Genomic DNA, 18197 nt, shown 5'->3' with positions numbered 1-18197 from the left:
AAGGGCCCTTAAAAGTGAAAGAAAGAAGCAGGTCAAAAGACAAGGATTTTATTCTTGCCAAGAACCTTCCAAAGGAACACAGCACTGTCAACACTTTGACCCCAAGGAACTATCTTTGGACTTCCCAGGCAAAGTCCGTCAGAGAGCATCTGACCACAGGAGAGTCCTAGGGTGTAAGTGCTGCCTCAGAGCTGTCGCACTGATGACAAGGGGCTTAAGACTTTGATACTGACACACCTGTACATTTTCTGGTTATTTATAGTTAAATTCCCAGGTATTTCTGGCACTCCACCTGAGATGGGGAGAGCATGCAATTGTCAAAAGGGATTCAGAGTTCTGAAATGAGCACTGACATTATTCACTAGCCCTCTCTTCACCTAATCTTCCTTTTAGATACTCAGCTATTGTATACGTATATTCAGAATCATGGAGAGGCAATGCATATCTAACTGTCCATTTACAAGCCTAGCTCTCCAGCAATCAACCGATTCTCTATAACCCTACTTTCCAGTTTTCTACCCAAAAGAGTCCTATTTTGACTAAGATACAATCTATTTCTATTTCTTGTAACACAAAATATAAACAACCAAGAAAATGAGGAGTGGGAAATCATTCTTCAGAGAAATGAGACAGAGTAGAAGACAGAACAAGTCTTGTTCCAAGGTGGGAATCAAACATCTTATACTATGAAGTCATAACACTTGATTAAAGATGTAATCTAAGGCACTAAGTATTAGTGTCCTAGAGAGGCATATATCTGGGGTATCCTGAGTCTGGTGCTAGAAAATAGTATAAAAGGCATTAAAAAATCAAAGGCTAAGAGATATGTAAATAATTCTGTATTTGAAAAGTTAAAAAACAATTTACTAATTTAAATACTAAATATTAAGCTCAAGGCAAAATTCCAGTAACACCCATTTTGATATCTGAATCTCTGCCCTTTATCTAATAAATTAACCTAAATGAGATTGTTGAATGCATTCTTTTTTTTTTAATGCATTCTTTTGCCTACTAACGCATTTACAATTGGATTATGTTTATCAAATGTTGGCACCTGTCTAGATGCTAGAAATAAAAATAAATAGTATTGTACATATTCACAAACAATCTTTGCCTTCAGATAGCTTAAAGTCTCATAGTATAGGACAGTTATAGGAACCTAAATATAAAATAAACATATCTTAGTAAATATAAGAGATTAAATATATCATTTGAGTTCTTTGATTTCATTAGGATAAGTCTGATAATAATGCAATTCTGACAATTAGATTATTAAAGATAAACAGGTTCAACAGGTGCTATGGTTGATTAAGTTGTCTTGAAAATTTGGGACAGTCAAAATGCCCAGTCTAAATCACAGATTTCTTTCCACACCAATACACTCTTCCTGATTCCACAAAGATGTTGCCTTCAACTTTTGTTTGAGAAACTAGATTGCATATCATCTTCACCATACAAAAAAAGCAATTGCCTGTATTTCATCAGGTCAGTGTGGTAATTAAATACATAAACATTTAACCAGCTGTTTATTATTTCATCCATCTCCATTTTTCTCAAATCAGTATGAAACTCAGGCAGTTGTGTGATAGGAATTCAAGACTCTCATCAGTATAAGAAATTAGTTTGAAATTTAATTTTCATACTGACACTTTATACAATCTTAGATTTAGAATTGTTGATTTGAAAATAAGATTCTACTGACAACATAAAACTATTTTGCTGTCCTAGAAGACTATTCTCACTTATAACTAAATAACACAATCAAGTTGTATCTATTTAGGGGCACTGAGTAAGTTAATTTTAAGAATTTTTCCCAAAGATAGTCGAATTTAAATCTTAAATCCAAAGTATTTCTGATTAATTTTCCCAGGTTTTAAATTGTATCCACAGATTTTGTGGTAAAATGGAAGTTTTAGTGGCCTGACAGAATGATTATAAATTGACTCCATATTTCTGGTTCGTCAATTCAGTTGGGTATGCTGAAATCTAGAAGAAAGAAATTATAATTCAACTAGGTTGATCTCTTTCGTAAGCCAAAAATACTTCAGTCAAAATTTTAAAATGTTAATACATTATTTTTAAAAGATCCTCAACAAAATTCAATACTAATTGAAATGATTGATATGACCCAATTACTAACATATTGTAAGTCTTCCTCTATTGCATTTGAAATACTTCTTGTAAGCATTTTTAGTATTCTGCTAACAAAAAACCCGCTGTGACATTTATTTGTTTTTATTTTTGTTTTTGTTTTGTTTTGTTTTGTTTTGTTTTTGAGATTGAGTCTCACTCTGTCACCAAGGCTGGAGTGCAGTAGTACAATCTCCATTCTCTGCAACCTCTGCCTCCCAAGTTCAAGCAATTCTCCTGCCTCAGCCTCCTAAGTAGTATGATTACAGATGTATGCCACCACACCCAGCTAATTTCTCTATTTTTTGGTAAAGACAGGGTTTCACCATGTTGGCCAACTTGGTCTCGAACTCCTGACCTCAGGTGATCCACCTGCCTAGGCTCCCAAAGTGCTGGGATTACAGGTGTGAGCCACTGCACCAGGCATATGGCATTTATTTGTATTAAACTCACTTTTCATTGATTATATGTTTTATATAGAACTTTTAGCCAATTATCAATAGTTTATCATTGCTGCTACTGTTTCAGAGGTCATTTATTTTTGTTGCAGCTAATACTGTCTTTGCCATGGAGATACAGACACAATGCTATTGGTTGGATTTCTGTAAGAAGAACATAGCTAGAGGTTCTAACTCAGTATTACAGAAGGCAAATCCTTTGGAATTGATCCTGGCCAAGAAAATTCCGGTAACTGAAAGCATTTGTATTTCCACGTGACCCAACAGTACAAAAGTATCTTCTCCACTGAATAGTTCCTAAATTTCCTGTTATCAAATGAACCAGTTTCAAATTGTATCTGAAGTTTGTATTTTCATATTGAGTCTTCATTTTACTGATGCTGAAATACATTACTTGAGGTAAGATGAACCATTGAACTAAAGATACCACCCTTACAACTTCCTAGACATAAACATACTGAGACCTAGTGATACATAGTATTTGGTTTCTTAAGGAGAATAGAGAAGAGACAAAAGGAATTTCTAGCCTCATAGACCCATGCAGATGTTCCTAAACTGGACTAGTAAGAAATAGGAGCCTTCCAGATTCCTGAAAGGAAAGGAATCTGAATTGGTATGATGTTCTAAGGGAAAATTATTCTCTTACAAGAGAGCTGGAGGTAGATGAAGAATGTAGTCCTTCTATTCTACATATTTTCCAGGACCACCTCTTGAAGGATGTCACATAGTGAATCCTTTCCTAATGGATTTATTTCACTATAATATACTCTTCCAGAAAAATTGCCAGTTATAAGTGTTTTGAGTTTATAAATGAAGTTTTAATCTTGTATCTCTCACCCCCAAAATAATCAGTCATGTCAAAAATTAACTTATGTTACTTAAAACACAAAGATCCAATAGCCAGCCAAATAACTGTATAATACTACTATATAGGCAAGACACATATATCTGTATATATGAATATATAGTTGTATACAGCTATACAAATTACAAAATAAAATATATTGTCTAGTAAGAGATAATATCTTTAAGCCTTAGGATTTTTCTACCATGTAATTAAATTATAAACTCTTTTTGTTCCCCAAGATATTTATTAAGTACTAACTTAAAAAGAAATTTTAAATATATACTTAGGAAATAACTTAATCTTTAGGTTCCCCAAAGTGACAATTTGAGAACTTTCAACAGAAATATATTAGTTGTTCTTGCTACTGGTACTAATGGAATATAAAGTACATGATGGAGGACTATACGTTTACTTTCTGCAAAACTAAATAATAGAGATAAGGTAAAAGTAGTTTCAACTGTAAGTAAATTTTGTTTGTTTAAAAAATAGAATAATAATAATCACTTTTGTGATTTGACAACCATAATAGAATTTACTTCATATGCACAGCAAAATTAACTTCAGTTTCTTCTTTTTTTATTATAATGTAATATAAAACATGATCTTAAGAGTAGTTGTTGCATTTCATTCCTATGGAAAACTTAACATATATTATTCTAGAAATAAGCTGTAAAATACATTGATCTGTGTACTTGCCCAGAGCTAACATTGCTGGGAAATTAGAGCATAGTAATATTTACATTGAGAGCCTTTCTTATATCAACAAAGTGTTTTTCACCACTGACAAGGAGAAGAAAGTTTGTGGAGCAAAGTAATAACTTATGTTTATAGCTCTGTAACAGTAAGCTAAGGTCACAATAATGCTGTGAAACAACCAACCACAAAAATCACAGTGGAATACACAAATAAGTACTTATTACTCACAAGCCTTCAACTTACCTATGGGTCAGCTAATCTAATCTGGCAAAGCTTATAGCTCTATTGATTTTGCATGTGGTCTTTCATGTGTCCTTAGGTTTTTAGCCGGGAGTTTCTCTTCTTTCTCCCAGAACAGCAGGTTTGCCTAAACATGTCCTTCTTATAACATTAACAGAGGCACAATAAACAAAGCCCAATCACACAAGTGTTTTTCAAGGCTTTATTCATGTAACATCCTTCAACCTTCCATTGGATAAAGTAAGTCATGCGGTCCAGTTCAAAGGCGAGGAGTGGAAACTTCGAAGATCAATAGCGAAGTGTATAGATGCGGGGAATGATGAACAACTGGGTCTATTAACACAGTCTGCCATAAGCCTCCCTGGAGCACACAGGAGTTTCCTCCAGCTTTCCCTCTGGCTGCCTTCTCTAACTCTGTGGGCCCTGAGAGACATCATACTCATGCTTATTAACTTTTATTTGCTTTTGGATACATGTAATATCATTTCTCACTTAACCATCTTATGGAAACATTCACAATTACTTTTAATATAATCAAACCTCTTGATTCATAAAGGCCTCATTCAGAAAATGCCTCTTTCAATATGCCTATTTAGGGAAGTGATTTAGGAGAATGTGATATCTGAGGCTTATTCTTCATAGAAATGTGTGGGGTGCTGCAGGCCAACACCTGAGCATCCCCTTTAATGAGGCTGCTAGTACACATCAATGCACAACAGCATGACTGTAACAACCACATAGCAAAAACTAACAACCTGTGGGCAATGGCTATTCTCCTACCTGGCCTCCTGTCCCCCATCCATTCCCTAATTAAAGCTAGGGTAATACTTACATTATTTCTTTATTTCTACATTTTTGGCTTTAGTACATTACCTCATTTAAAAAAAAAAATTAATGTTTAAAATTTTTATTTTATTTTATTTTTGGTGTATACTATATCCAGCATTTCTCCTCACGTTATCCCTCCCCTACCACCTGCAACTGCCGCCAGTGTGTGATGCTCCTCTCCCCGAGTCTACGTGTTCTCATTGTTCAACACCCACCTATGAGTGAGAACATGCAGTGTTTGGTTTTCTGTTGTTGTTTCAGTTTGCTGAGAATGATGGCTTCCAGATTTATCCATATCCCTACAAAGGACACGAACTCATCATTTTTTATGGCTGCATAGTATTCCATGGCATATATGTACCACATTTTCTTTGTCCAGTCTATTACTGATGGGCATTTGGGTTGGTTACAGGTCTTTTCTAATGTACACAGGGCTGCAATGAACCATAGGTGTGCATGTGTCTTTATAGTAGAACGATTTAAGTTCTTTGGGTATATACCCAGTAATGGGATTCCTGGGTCAAATGGAATTCTATTTCGAGATCCTTGAGAAATTGCCACACTGTCTTTCACAATGGTTGAACTAATTTACACTCCCATCAACTGTGTAGGAGTGTTCCTATTTCTCCATGTCCTCTCCAGCATCCATTGTCTAGAGATTTTTTTAATGATTGCCACTCTAATTGGCATGAGATGGTCTCTCAATGTGGTTTTGATTTGCATTTCTCTAATGACCAGTGATGATGAGCATTTTTTCATATGTTTGTTGGCCTCATATATGTCTTCTTTTGAAAAGTGTCTGTTCGTATCCTTCACCCTTTTGAATGGGGTTGTTTGTTTTCCTGTATATCTGTTTTAGTTCTTTGTAGATTCTGGATATTTGCCCTTTGTCAGACGGGTAAATTGCAAAAATTTTTTCCCATTCTGTTGGTTGCTGGTTCACTCTAATGATGGTTTCTTTTGCTGTACAGAAGCTTTGAATTTTAATTAGATCTCATTTGTCTATCTTGGCTTTGGTTGTGATTGCTTTTGGTGTTTTAGTCATGAAGTCCTTGCCTATGCCTATGTCTTGGATGATTTTGCATATGTTTTCTTCTAGTGTTTTTATGGTGTTAGGTTTTATGTTTAAGTCTAATCCATCTGGAGTTAATTTTAGTGTAAGGTGAAAGGAAGGGGTCACACTGCTGGACTTCAAGCTATACTACAAGGCTACAGTAATCAAAACAGCATGGTACTGGTACCAAAACAGAGACATAGACCAATGGAACCGAACAGAGGCCCCACAAGCAATACATCTACAACCATCTGATCTTTGACAAACCTGACAAAAACAAGCAAAGGGGAAAGGACTCCATGTTTAATAAACAGTGTTGGGCAAACTGGCTAGCAATGTGCAGACAGCAGAAAATGTTTTAATATTTAAAAATTTCTTCCTTATAGGCTGTATACATGCAAGTGACAGAAGGTAAACAATGAAGATGAACAAATCGCAACAGTTTCAGCAATTACTTTGGTTTGAGCAAATTTAGATGATTTCCACAATTATCTAAACAATCTCTTCTCCCTTAAATTGTTTAGATTTCAATTCCAGAGTTTCTGCAATGAGCTTATTGCTTTTACAAGGATTCTAATAAGAATCGAAAATAACATTACAATATTAGGCTTTCTGATTTCCCATCTTGTGCATTACCAAATAGCAAATAACCAATATTTGGCAAGAAAATGTTCAGTTTCTTTAAAATAAGTAATGTATATTATTCAAGGATGAAGTAGCTTCATTTGAAGTTAATAAAGGACCACCTTCATGTTCTTCTCACTGGCTTGATTAATATGGACTTGAACTGTTAGGAATTTAGGAGGGAAGTTGTTCGAACATGTTCAGAATGCTGCAGAAAGACTTAGTTTGGGAATATTATTAAACCCTGATGCATTCAGAAACTCAGGAAGCTTGATCAGTTCTTCAAAAAAATCATCTCAAAGATAGTGTACTACTAATTCCATGATTAAAATGGTTTCTTCAAGGCTTGTTTGTATGCAGTGAACTCTGTTAGCCAATTTGTTTGCCTTGGTAACTTCTTGCTTCCTACAGTCATATCCCACAGTAAATTTTAATGGAGTTTGCTCAAGATTCTCATGCCATAAGAATTATACCTACCACTCATTAACTCTTCTCTTTGTGCCAAGAACTATATTTGAAAACATTATTGCAAATATTCACAGGAACCATCAGATAGCTTTTTGTTACTATTCTCAGTTAAAAATGAGGAAATATGCTCCAGAATGCGGAGTCTTGTATGGTATCTAGGATTTTTTTATGAGATTTTTTTATGAGACCTAGGATATTTTTTAAATAGGAGATACAAAGTAACTGAAGTATTTTAAGCAAGAGAATAACATAATCAGAGTTACATTTTGGATAAATTATTCTGGTGGCTGAACTTACCTAAACCTTGGTTTGATTTGCAATGGGCAAGAATGAAAATGGATGACAGTAGGTTATGATACTGTAAGTAAGAGTGATAAGAAACAATACAGGCTAGAATTAAGGTACTGACTTTGTTAATGAGCGTCAGCTTTTTAATTTTTTTTAATGTATAAACTTACCATAGACCTTTCTCAACAGTCTTCCATGCAGCCTTTACAAATATATAACAACTGATACGCATATAAAATCATTTTTGTTATTCCTGCCAAAATTTGTGGTTCCCCACTATACACACATTTTCACACTGCAGTCTGATTGCCTGTATTAGCTACAATAAAGGCTAATGCCATAATGAAGAGAAGCTAAAGTGAGAAAATTCTCTCTTGCTCTGTATATTTCTCTCTCTCTCTCTCTCTCTCTCTCTCTCTCTCTCTCTCTCTCTCTCTCTCTCTCTTAGTCTTTCTCTCTCTCTACTGACTGAAATATCCCACATTTCAATACAAGGGTAGGGAAAGGGAAGCAATCAACTTTTTTGATCCAAATGAAAAAAAATATAGCACACAACACTTCCACTCCCATTCTTTAGTGAGAACTTAGTTACAAGTCCAGAACTAGCTGCAAGGTATGTAGCTAGTTTTCAACAGGACAGCTATCTGTCTAGCATGAATAGAAAAAAAGGGATTTAACATGACAACTAAAAGTGTACAACAAAATTCTTAAGTTTTTCTATATGATTCTCATAAATAACAATTCTCCAATTATTTTAATTGCCCTCCAGATACTTTAAACTCTTTCTCCTATTATCCAAGTCCTGGTCTATCTGACTCTTTCCTAATACAGGGTATTATTTCCTCCTGCTGTCATTTAAACCTTATCATTTCAGAAAAAAAAAAAAAAAGCATAGATAGATAGATAAACAAAACCCTCCTTGTTCCTTTACCTTTTATGCTTTATGCTTATAGTTTCTACTAGATAGCAATGCATTATGACCTCCAAAAACCCTAAGCCTGCATATCTTCTAGTCCCATATTTAATGCTTCATCTGCTACAGAGCCTGACTTGATCTGGCCAAACAGAATAACCCTTCTTCCACTGAGCATCTTGAGATCTTAACATATATCACTTCTTAGGAGTTAATCATTTGATTTTGTAAAAATTTAAGTACTTCCGTTATTGAATATTGCAAATATGCAAAGTAATATAGAAAAATAAATGTGATATGCTGTTACAGTAATAACCCCCAATTTGTTCATGCCTCTTGTAGCTGTGTTTTTATGTAGTTATTTCCCTCTGAGGTAAAAATCATATATACATTTTTAAAAATTTATAAGATCAGATTTTTAATATCATTTATACTAAGAAATACCATTATCAATATCTCCCTCACCTATTAAATACTTTGTTGTAATTTTGGGATAACCATTACCTTCAATTTCAAAATTTTTAAATCACTCCCTTGCTATTCCTTAATGTACATACATATATATGCCTAAAATGCTGAGTTTTGCTTTATTTTGAGGTTTATAAAAATAATATCATACCATATGTAATCTTCTAAGATGTACTTTATTTCTGCAACATTATGTTTGTGGGTTGTGACTCTTAAGTTGTGACTATTTTCACTGCTATATAATGTGATATGTTTGTCCATTTTCTACAGATAATTATCGTTGTGACATCCATATTTTTAGTTATGCATGCATGTATTTTTTTCCCCAAGATAAATAGTTTTGTCATAAACCTTCTTGCATAATTTCCTAGTTCAGATCTCCAGAAGTGTTTTCGAGGTAAATATTTAGGAGAAGACTCCTTAGGTGGTTGGTGTGTGAATGTTCTTCTTAACATTATTACATTAATGGCTTTCAAAATTATTTTTCCAATTTATACTCCTACCAGCAACATAATGATATATAATAATACTCTCTTCAACAATGTTAAAACATTCTTTAAAAATTATTTGCCAATCCAGTGTGTACGATGACATTACTTTGGTCTTTATTTGTTTATTCATAAATGTTAGTGGAGTTGAACATTGTGTTATATATTACTTGACAATAATGGACTTGATAACAATTATTTCAAAACAGATAAAGTATTTTTCTTTGTGAATTGACTGTTTGGCACTCTTTATATCCTTATGAGAAGATGCTTCAAAGAAAAAGTAAGAAAACAGACTTCTTCAATTTGTTCATTCTAGTTTAACACACAGCCCACTTGAGTAAGCTCTTTCAAATCAACTCCTACATTATCTAGAATATAGCATTCCCTATAAGAGCTGTTAGAAACCTTGAATAATGAAACCGATAAAATACAAAGCATTTTAGAAGACTTCTTCAGGCTCTAGAGACAGTTTGAGGTACTAATATTTAAAATTAGTAAAATTGAAATAAGAGAAAACACAGATTTTTAAAAGGCATCCAAAAATATCTACACATTTTATTAAATTAGTATTGTCACAGAATACATTATGTCTATTAAATTAGTATTGTCACAGAATACATTATGTCTATTAATGAAATACCTTAACCCAATAATATTTACCACTTACAGAATATTCACACTAATACTACAACATCTACAAGTGTTTAGTTTAATATTCACATTGTTTCCCCATGACACAAATTCTTCTGGGCCAGTATATACTATTCTTTGGAGAAAGAAAAACTTTCTTGATAACTAGGTCTTAATGCAAAAAATATTACAAGTTTACCAAAAGAACGTAGATGTAATTTTAGCACATAACAAAGCTGTGCAAATCAAGTCAATCTTAAGAATATATAAAGGAACTTAATCAAAAGTAGGCAAAATTATCTTGTCAATGGTGAGGGATGAGGATGATCAAATACTAAGATCACTTCTACAAAGGGTTTTTCAAAGCCTTTTCTTGGAGAGCCATTTTAATGTTCAGTGGTATTTTAAATCAGAGAAACTCTCTTTATGTCTCTCCTAAACCTTTTATGTTGCAATTTAAGCTCCTTTTTTTTTTTCTCACTGCACATAAAGACTTGGTGAAGAATACATATTACTTTATTGTTTGTTTTTCATTAAAAACTCATATGCATGTAACATGTACATCAATGAAATGTTATACAAATGTTTCCAGATGTTTAGCTTCATCCATTTTTTCTCACTGCTGTATTTATTTTCCCAAAAGTTTCAGCAAGTGAAGACATTTAGTACTTAGATTTTTATTTTCTGAAAAACATACAGAGATTTCCAATTGACCCTTCTCATTAAACAGAGATAACTTGATTTTTGAAGTCTTATGCCATAAGAAATATATCTGGCACTATGCTGATGGACTTCACCTCAATACCTGCTTTCCACAGGTAGACCCTAGGTGTGATTTAGCTGAGTAATAAAAGTTGGAGAAGCGTTCTTATTTACTCTCAGTACCTTGCACCTGCAGTGGTGATCTCACTGATAATATGGTTTTAAATGTCATTACATGCTGATGACTTAGGGATTCATATCTCTGGCCAGCCTGTCTCCTTCACTATCAGGACTTATATTTCTTACTGCTTTCTGGGCATCTCTTTCCGACATAAACATGTCCGTAACCAAGGTCTCAACTCCCTGCAACAATTCCTTTCTGTCCTATGCTGAACCTAGTAAGTGATTCCTCCTTCCTTCCCGTTATTTGAGCCATATTGTAACCAGGTTTTTTCTTGGATGCTGTGGGTTTTTGGCCTCTAACTCTTTAAAGAATAAGTGGTGGGGCCGCTTCAGCTGCACCGGATGCTTGTAAAAGTAAAATGTTGGACCCAAAAAGTGTTGCAGAAAGGTGATTTTGTTTAGGTAGATAAAAGGGAAGGAAAGGGTAAGAAGAGAAAGGCTTCCACGAAGAGTGTGGACGGGGATTCCAGAGGGGAAATCCCAGAGGGAGCTCCCACCGTGGGGGCGGGGATTCCAGAGAGCTGGAAATCCGACGCAGGTGAGGGAGCAGGCACTTTTATCCTGGGAGAAACTCCCACCTTCTCCAAGACCCTGGGCCAATGAAAGAAGTTCCTTAGAACTTCCGCTGGAGTGATTGACTTTTAGTTTCTTCCCATGCCCATGAAGTTAAAACATAAACCATTGAGTCTCCCAGATGGAGAGACATGGGAGCGAGCATGACTCTGGGAAATTCTTGCCCTTAAAGCTACGCCCCCCTCATGAACCCAGAAAGGGAACACATTTCCTCAATATTAACAGGGGTTGTCCTTAACTCACTCGTACTTTGGATATTTTGTCCCCCCAAATCTCGTGTTGAAATGTGACCTCCAGTGTTAGAGGTGGGGCCCAGTGGGAGGTGTTTGTCTCATGAGGGCAGATGTCTCATGAATGGCATGATGTCCTCCAGGTGGTTCTGAGTTCCAGCAAGATCTGGTTGTTTGAAATAGTCTGGGAGCTCTCTCTTCTCTCTCTTGCTTCTTCTCCTGCCATGTAACATGCTTGCACCATAAGTAAAAGCTTCCTGAGCCCTCACCGTAAGCCAAGCAGATGGTGCCATATTTGTATACCCTGAAGAACCATGAGCCAAATAAACCTCTTTTCTTCAGAATTCACCCAGGCCAGGTATTTCTTTATAGCAATGCAGAATAGACTGATACTTTCATTCTCTTCCCACATCCCATTAACACACCTTATCAGCTCTGCCTGTGAAATACTTCCAGATTCCAATTACCTCTCATCACCTCTCCCATTACCATACTACTCCAAGTTATCATACTCTCTAGGCCTGGCTTATTTCAGTGTCTACTAACCATCCTCCTTGCTTTCTGCCTTTACTGTAATACCCAGTATTCTCCTCACAGTGGCCAGATTCCTTTTAAAAGATGAATCATAGCTTCTTCTGCTCAAAACATCCAAATGGTGATGCATCTCGGAGTGAAACTTCAAAGACCTTCAAGATCCTACACAATCTGGCTTCCTGCTATCAGCCTACACTTACGTTCTTCCTCTTTTCCCATCAATCATTCTGCATGGCCACCACGAACTCCTTGCTCTGTGTCCGAAATGTCCACCATACATTGGCAATTGCTGCTATTTTTGCCTGAAATGCCCTTCTTACGGATATCTATGTAAATCATTCCTTTTGTCTCTATGCCCAACTCTGTATCACCACTTTATGAATGAGGCAACACTTTTTACCTTGATGAGAAGCTTTTTTTTTCCCCTGTTAAAATTTAGAAAAACTAGATCATCCTATGGGCTTCATAGTGTGTTTCTTCTTTTATCTAGATTAGCATACTCCAAAAATGAAAGATATGGGGGTCTACTGGTTTTAAAATAAGGAATTTAGTCCCCTCACTTTCTTATTTTTGATGACATTCCATTTAGATGTGCTATTCATTTCCCATTAAAGCAATAAATTAGGCCATTTTCAAATTGTGTCTAAATCAATTTTGAGCACTAACTCTGATAATATCTTTGATAACTTTGTAAGAAATTAACAAATGAATGAACATGCTAAGATTTCTCTGTCTTTCAGTGTAGAGCAGACGTCCCCAAACTACAGCCCGCGGGCCACATGCGGCCCCCTGAGGCCATTTATCCGGCCCCCCTCCGCTCTTCAGGAAGGGGCACCTCTTTCATTGGTAGTCAGTGAGAGGAGCACAGTATGTGGCAGCCCTCCAAGGGTCTGAGGGACAGTGAACTGGCCGCCTGTGTAAGAAGTTTGGGGATGCCTGGTGTAAAGGGAGTATATTTCCAAATAACTGTAGTAGCTGACATAATGTGATGATGTGATGCATGTATCAAAAAAAGGGGGTGCTATCGTTATTTATTAGAGGGATTGGACACACATGGTTTGGTGTGTTTGGTCATTTTGAAGGAATTTGCAAATGAGAAACGTCTCCAGAAATCAACAGAATATTAGCAGGCAAAATTTAGAAAGGACATTCCTGGTGAATTTAAAAAATGTTTCCAAGACCCAGAAGCTTCACTGGTGCATTGGGGAATACAGAGTAGTTAAACTTGTCTTCAGTTTGTAAAAGCCCTCAATAATAGAAGGTTAGGGTGAGATGAGATTCACTGGTGCCCTTATGTTCAATAGCCAAGATTTTTAAAATAATTTCTCTTTCCATTGTGACATCCTTGGAGAAATGCTTACCTTCTCAAGTAAAGTATTTAATGTCCTGAGTAGAACACCTTAAAAAGGCTTATTGACCTCAACATGTTTTGTTTGATAAAATATTGTTGACTTTCATCTTTAAAACAAGAAATTGTCAAATAACCAGACTGAAAAACCTTAAGAAGAAGATGTGAATATATGGCAAGATTAAAGTCCTAATTTATTAATTTTAAACAGGCAATTTAAAAAGCAAATCTAGAAATTGCTTAATGAAAAGATCCAAAAATTAAACAGGAGACAATAATATGTCCTCATATTCAAAAGGAGAGCACTCTGTACTCACTGGTACAATCTTCCTAAAGGACATACTTTGTTAATTTTTAGACTTGAAAACCTCAAGGGCAAAGAAGAAATAAATTATTCAAAGATACTAATGTATTCTTGCTACAAATGTGGTTTAGTTTAACAAAACTATTTTTTAAAGTGATTGAAATAATCAATTTTCAAATGTCTTGATATGGTTTGGAAGTGTCCTCACCCAAATCTCATCCTGAATCAGAGCTCCCGTAATTCCCACATATTGTGGGAGGGACCCAGTGAGAGGTAATTTAATCATGAGGGTGTGTTTTTCCTTTGTGGGTCCTGTGATAGTGAGTAAATCTCACAAGATCTGATGGTTTTATAAAGGGCTGTTCCCCTGCACACACACTCTTGCCTGACACTATTTAACACGTGTCTTTGCTCCTCCCTCTTCCTCCATGATTGTGTGGCCTCTCCAGACATGCTGAACTGTGAGTCTACTAAACTTCTTTGTTTTATAAATTACCCAGTCTTGTGTATGTCCTTATAGCAAAGTGAGAACATACTAATACACCTGTCATATTTTCTTGAAAATTTTGCAGTGTTCAATATACATTAATTAAGTCATGTTCGTTAATATGGCATCTGCTATATTCCCGGTAACCTTTTTTCCTGTTAATCTATCAATTAATAATAGAGTTTGCTAAAAGTATTTCACTAAAATTGTATACTTTCAATTTATCCTTATAGTTCTAATAATTGCTAGCTTATATTCTTCTAAGACATACTATTAGGTACACTTAAGCTTAAAATAAAAATGATGATTGAAAACCGTATCAGTATGTCTTGATCTTCATTGTTTCTAGTAATGATTGTTTTGTGTTAAAGTGTAAATACACTTTATACTATGATTAAGTCAGAGTTTTTGTTGCTGTCGTTATTATCCTGATATCTGTATTTCCCTTAATTTTACTTTAAACTTTTCTGTGGGTTTGGGTCTTTAAATGGCAAGTAACTGCTTATTGAAGTTATTTTTAAATCTAATAAAATAATAGTGACTTTTAAATCAACTTACATGTAAAATTTTAGGAGTTTATCTGGATTTCTGTGTCGGGGGGGCTGGGGGGCAGGGTCTTATTCTGTCCACCAGGGAGGACTGGCTTGATCACAGTGCACTGCAGTCTCCATCTCCTAGGCTCACATCATCCTCCTACCTTAGCCTCCCGTGTATCTGGGACTACAGGCATATGCCACAATGCCAGGCTGTTTTTTGTTTTGTTTTGTTTTTTAAAGTACAGACGAGGTCTCACTATGTTGCCCAGGCAGGTCCCGAACTCCTGAGCCCAAACAATCTTCTCACCTTGGTCTCCCAAGATGCTGGAATTACAGGTATAAGCCATCACACTTGGCCTGGATTTTGTTCTGTCATATTATTCTATGCAACATTTCTCTTTTAATGTTTCTCTTTTATGCTTTCCTTTCTTTTATTTTGTTGAAATAATTGTGTTTTATCACATTGCAATTACTGGTTTAGAACAGGGGTCAAAAATCTGCAACTCAAAGACCCAAATCCCCTTTAATCCATCTTTGTAAATAAAGTTTTATTATAATAGACCTGCACTCATTCATTTGGGTATTGTTTATGGTTTCTTTCATACTACAGATGCAGAATAGAGTAGTTGGAACAAAACTACAAAGCCTCAAATATTTACTGCCAGGTCTCTACAGAAAAAGTGTGCTGATCATGATTTAGAAGATACATACTGTTTTGCTGGTCTTTTATTTTTGCACTTAAAATTTTACCATGAATTCTGAAGACAAATCAAACTGAATCATCATCATTAAGGAAAATGGAAAATGTGTATTTTCAGTCATCTACCTTCTAGCATACATTCCATAGTTCCACTCTATTTTAAACTCTTATCTTAACTCCTTTAATACTGTTCTAACTCTACTCTGCTTTTTAACCATGGTTGTTAGACAATATTTATCACTTATGCATATATTTCTTTTTAGAATTTATTTTCTTTCTTCCTGAGGTATAGCCATTAGCAGTGACTCTGATATTAACAGTAAATTCTTTTTCAGTTTCAATTTTATTTGCTCAAAACTGTTTTAATTTGCCCTAATTACTGAAGATAGTTTTGCTGGATACAGAATTCTAAATCACAGTTATTTTTCTTTAGCCATTTGAAAGTAATTACAAGTTGACTGACTTTAAAGCTGAGAAAACAGTTTGATTGAAAAGTCACCTGTCCAAAAATTGTCCCCAAGTTTCTGGAAGACTGATTAGATGGATGTTAGAATTCCCTTTAATACCTGTGTATGTTTAGTTCTCTGTTAGATTTTCCATCTCTTTATCCGGCTCAGTGCTGCCTTAAGATCTGTCTGCCAGCTCATTATTTCTCTTGTTCTTGGTATCAAAACCAATATTCATCACATCCAATAAAGCTTAAAGATTTTTCTTCTTAGATGTTCTATTCATTTAAAATACTTTTAGACTTAAGTTTTTATTCTTTATAAAAATCACATAAAATATGCTTACTTATATTCTATATCCAATAATTCAGTAAATAAGGCCTTTATGAGTTTGGTGTTATGCTTTTTTATTTCTTAGAACTCTAATGGTGCTGTGTTTGTACCTATATTGTGATGCTTTTTGTTTTGTTTTGTTTTGTTTGTTCCTTTAGTGTTTTTGTTTTTGTTTTGGTGTAAGCTTATATTTTCAGTGGGTGTTCCTTGAGTCCTAGGTTGAACGTCAAGTTCCAAAAGAAAGTTTTTGCATTTGCTTCTCCCAAATGCTTTTTCAACTTCACTAATCAGATCCGAGACTTTTAAAAGTTAAATTTATGCCATGACTGCACATGAGTATATGTGGATGTGTAGATGCCGTGCATAGTGTGACTTTTAGTTACACGTTTATGTAAAGGCTGGCTCATGATTACTAATTCCCAGTGATATTTTCCTCTTCAGTCCAGAGCCAAGACAAACTTCCTTGGTGTCTGGCCTTTCCTCATTTTCTAATTAATGTTAAGCTTTCTGATCTGAGCTCCTGCCCTCCATAGACCTAAGGCTTTGTCTCTTGCCCCATGGAATGGTCATTGAAACCAAAGTTCCAGGCTAACAGAAATCAGAAAAGGCTACTAATGGAGTATTCATTTCTCGCTTGGACGTGTGTGTGTGAGTGTGTGTGTGTGTGTGTGTGTGTGTGTGTTGGAAAAAGTGAAAAGTGTAGAGATATGTAGTCTAAGCTATCTTACTGCCCTTACACCAAAGTTTGAGAATTTTTCTCCGACTTGGCTCTTTCTGTAGGTACCTGAAAGAAAATAAATACTGTCCAGCTGTTTAAGTAAGTTCTACTATATTTCACTGTATAGTATTATCTACAATGAACTGGAAAAAAATATTGTTTATGTCCCACTAAACCCTTGGGTTAGGTCCTGCTTCCAGACTACTTCTCGAGGCTCTTTATGCAGTATTATCTATTTCATTCTATTCGCTGTAATTTGCAGAAGTTGAGGCTCTATCATATCAACCCATCCCCTACATTGACCTTTCAGTACTATATTTTTTGAGATGGAGTTTTGTTCTTGTTGCCCAGGCTGGAGTGTAATGGTGCCATCTCAGTTCATGGCAAACTCCACCTCCCAGGTTCAAGTGATTCTCCTGCCTCAGCCTCCCAAGTAGCTGGGATTGCTGGCATGAACCACCACACTCGGCTAATTTTGTATTTTTAATAGAGGTGCAGTTTCAGCATGTTGGTCAGGCTGGTCTCAAACTCCTGACTTCGGGTGATCTACCCACCTCAGCCTCCCAAAGTGCTGGGATTACAGATGTGAGCCACCATGACTGGCCCAAAATCGATTTTAGGCTGAGTGCCTTAGTGAATTTGAAACAGGAATGCAAAAGTTAACATACATGCTTTTAATTTTTGAAATTTCTGTGTAATTTTAAAAGGCTACATCTGATGTGACTTTTCCTGTCTTTGAAATCTCTTTCAAACAGCTTTTAACAAATGTCACAATAGAATTTAAAAATTTTGCAGAGGCTTTGCTAGTTTTTAAAAAATGTTAACTAGGATATAGCATCATTTTCTACTTAAATGACCTTTGACACTTACTTTTTATACTTTCTCTTCAATTGTGATCTTAAATAAATTTAATTAAACGCAGATGTATACCTGTATAGCAACAATATATATGCTTTATCAGCAAAGGT

This window comes from Saimiri boliviensis, chromosome 4, assembly GCF_048565385.1.
Source record: "Saimiri boliviensis isolate mSaiBol1 chromosome 4, mSaiBol1.pri, whole genome shotgun sequence".
Lineage (NCBI taxonomy): Eukaryota > Metazoa > Chordata > Mammalia > Primates > Cebidae > Saimiri > Saimiri boliviensis.
This window is presented reverse-complemented; position numbering follows the sequence as displayed.